Source organism: Dipodomys spectabilis, unplaced genomic scaffold (genome assembly GCF_019054845.1).
Source record: "Dipodomys spectabilis isolate Male_0828 unplaced genomic scaffold, ASM1905484v1 ptg000466l, whole genome shotgun sequence".
NCBI classification, from domain to species: Eukaryota; Metazoa; Chordata; class Mammalia; order Rodentia; family Heteromyidae; genus Dipodomys; species Dipodomys spectabilis.
In genome coordinates, this window is record NW_024871143.1 from 759,827 (window position 1) to 763,843 (window position 4,017).

The 4,017-nt window shown below is 32.9% G+C and overlaps 1 pseudogene; it reads right to left on the reverse strand.

Annotated features, from left to right (window-relative positions):
• Nucleotides 1-2,177: 2,177 nt before the first annotated feature.
• Nucleotides 2,178-2,277, reverse strand: LOC122098237 (annotated as a pseudogene).
• Between the last annotated feature and the right edge of the window lie 1,740 nt (nucleotides 2,278-4,017).

The following is a 4,017-nucleotide window of genomic DNA, read 5'->3' on the forward strand; positions in this document are numbered from 1 at the left end:
GGTGCTTAATGAGAAGTCAAAATGTATTAGTAGTTCTTTGCTATCAATTAAATCTCACTTTTTCTTCCTGGAGAATATAATGATTAAAGCAATAATTCAGAATCAGCAAGCAATAGTTCAGAATCACGCTTCCAGTGCAAGTGGATCACCAGTAAGTAATCCTCAATACAATTTTCCACAAAGTTTTGTTACAGATACAATCGGCCTTCTTTCTCTAGCTGCTTTTCTAGAATAGACACATTCGTTCATTGTACAGGAAAAGTGTGATTTAACTGATTTGTCAGATCTGTTACTAGAATTGTCAAGGATTTATATTCTTGTCTGTAATTTAGTCAAAGCTATGTATCTTTGGGTAGGCTAATAAAATGTATTTACTAATTTCAAGTAAATACATAAATTCTATTTCCATCTCTTTTTTAAAAATAAAATTGTTTCCTCTATAAATTGATCAGAGGCATGGATGGAATTTGTGGCTAGCTAGGTCATTGTACATCTTTCTCTTCCTCTCTCTTTTTCATGGTTCTCATAGATAATATGATTGCTCCATAATTATCTTAATTTATTTTGCTTTTATATTTTTGCTTGCATCATTTCACTTTCTGCTCTGCCATTATCCCAATCATTTTCATAGAAAGCATTATTTCCTATTTTCTCATTCCTAGAATAAGCTGCACATGAAGACACCACTGGTCATCATTTTCAGCCTATAACTTTGAATATAGAGGAAAATCTTTCTCTTTTCTCTATCAATTCCCTATTCACCAGTGAGAATAATTTAGAATAGAAAACATGGAAAAAGAGAAAACAAATCATGGTGAAAAAACAGAAGCAGAAAATTCATTGGATTTTTCTGACCAGTTCAACCAATGTGAATTATTGGGGAAATACATAGGCACCTCATTCCCAGTGGTACTCAAAGTCACTGGTTAGGCAATTCTGATGAAGACAAGGAACAAGATGAAAAAGTGAGGAATGGTATCATTTGCAAGAAAAAAGATGGAGAAGGATCCAAGCAAATTTCTTCGTTGGGCTGCCGAAAATACTCAGCTTACTACAGTGTAGACACTACTTTCCAAAAAGGCCACTCATGTGAATATTAGGAATGAGGATGAGTATACCCCACTTCATTGGCAAGCCTACAATGGACACTTAGACATTGTCCATGAGTTGGTGGCTCAAGGCAGATATTCATGAAATAATTGTCGATGGCCGGACACCCCTGCACAGTGCTTATACATGGAATAATACCAGAATTGCTTCTTTTTTACTTCATCATGATGCAGATACCAATGTCCAAACTAAATGCCTCTTGACCCCCTTGCATCTTGCTGCTGGGAATAGAGGTAAAAAAAATATGCTGGATTGCCTTCTGTTGAACCATTTTATCAAACCAGGTCTGAAGAACAACTTGGAAGAAACTGCATTTGATATTGCAAAAAGCATAATATGTATCACTACATCTTTGAAGTTGTGGAAGGCTGTTGAAATTGTTCTCATATGTTGTAATGGTTCGGTTAAGTTTCTTAAATTTCAAAAATGATGGTCCATCTTTGTGTCCTTCCAAAATATTCTCACAATACAAAGTAACAGCAATATCTTACTGTAAAAATTCATGGATTCCATGGTATTCTTCCAAGTGAATTGCCTGACTTTGATATCAAAATGTATTCAAGACTTGTTTGTATATATCTATAATGATTTCTGCAGAGTTTGTGATTTTTTAAAATCAGAAATAAGTTTAACTTACCTGTTGAAATGAGTAGTAAAGAAACTAAAAATATTTCTGGTACTTGTCTGAAAAAGTTTATTTTAAAATAGTCTGTATTCTGTTTGTATAATGTCCAAAATCTATTTCATTCTCTCCAAATATAATACTTTGAATTCTACATTGATTTATAATATATAGGTTCAATAATAAATGTGTCCTTTCAGATTGCATTCCATATAGAAACAGTTTAAGATTCCGTTTTTCCTAGGTCCTTATAGTATTTTATTTCTTTGGGATAAAATGACAATGTTATCTAATTTCAAATGTTTTGTAAAGGTTACGCTATGTAAAGGCCTTTCTAAGATGAAGAGTTAATACACTGAAGACAAACTTTTAATTCTATGAACTAAATGTATTCTTTCACTTGTATCTTTGTAATCAACTTTTTAATAACTGTATTTCATTTCTTGAATCCGAAGAATACTTCACAAATTTCCATCTCATCCTTGTGGAAGTGCCATGTAATTCTCTGTATTGTTGCAATTTGGGTAGATGTGCTGCTGAAGCATATAGTATCTTGTAAATTTAAGTAGTTAATGATGCAATCTTAATATAGGCATATATCTTTCGTTGCCTATTTGTAACAAGGAAACCTTATTGTTCCTAGCAATGATATTGATCTTATTTCCCTAAAATTCTGTGTAGAGTGGGGAAAAATGTATATTGTTTAATCAATTGCTCACATTTCAAACTTTTTTGTCAATGACTATTTTAAGTCTTTTTCATTTTAAACCTGATCATACTTTGAAGCCTTTATAGCTAGGTCCAAAGGTGATGGCTTTTTCAAGTACTTATTTGTCCAACTGAGTTAGATTTGTGGAGCTAAGGGATTCAAAGTAAGCTTTGCTCAAGAGCTACTTCTAAACTTGTGCAGCTTAAAATGTCCCAAATGAGGTCTTACTGGCACAAATGTCTCCCTGACCCTTTCCCATTCTTCCATGTAGGAACAGACACACCAGAGTATCTTACCCTGACAGCAAAGATTGTCTTACTGCAACAAAATTAATCTTAGTTACAAGGGATCATAGAGAGATGAACAGTTCAGACAGCACTGTTCAGACTAGAAGGTATTTTATCAAAATATAATTGTTTATTATACCTATCATTTCAAAAGTAGCTAAAGCCAAGAAGGTGAAAAATCATTCATATGCATGATTACCTAAAGTCCTGGTCTGTCTACCTTCCAACCAGGCAGGAACTTACACTACAGCATTTACATCACCAAATATTTCCATAGCTGCAGGAGAAGTCCATATATTTCTCCTCGATTTTAGGCCTTAAATTGGTAATATTTTTATCACATTGTTTCCTCTTGCCTCCAGTCTGTAAAACTACAAATAGTAAATCTTTAGGCCTAACCCTACCAAACACTGAGGTAGAGATAATGGAATAAAACTTTAAAACAGAGTTGCCGTTGATATCCTAACAACAACAGAACAATGCAAAACATGTGCCTTTTTATTATATTACATATACTTATATAATTTATACTTATATGTGCTGATTTTATATTTTACACAGTGAAACTTACTAGAATCAGTTGATAATTTGAGAAATAAATTTATATTTATTTATTCCAATAAATACAATTGGAATATAAATAATTAGGTTTAGAGTATATATTAGAATATAAAAGTATCAATGCAATGTCTTTTGGGATACCTTCTAAATATTCTTGGTCATCTTAATTCACATGGTAAAAAAACAATGTTGTTTTCCTCTAATCTATAAGGAATTTTACACTGCTGCTCTGTTTATTGTTTAACTCTCTGGTCCCAAACTATTTTTGAATCATATTTTTGAACCCAAATTTTGCTGATGTTATTTCGAAAAAGTATTATTCTTTTGCAGGACCCAGGGTTCCTAGTATCCCAGGTCCCAGTTATCCACATCATCAGATAAGAAGGGCAAGACGTCTCACCTAGGCCCATGCAATATGCCATCAGAAAGTAATTGAAGACCCATTTAAAATTCTCATTTCCTATAATATTTCAGGTCCTCAATTCCTTGAGACATAGGAATTAGCAGTAAGCAATTGTGAAATGCAAGGCAACATAAAGATGAGATAAAAAAATTCTGAGAGAAAGTACTGTAATTCAAATTTCCAATTTACAGATGACCAGCCCATATGAGTGAGCAAGATCACAAATTTCACAAGATTACTTTTAATACCTCTCTCCTAACGATTAATGAAATATTTCAGTCCAGCATATGTAGGCCAAAAAAATAGTTCCTGGAATGATAGATCC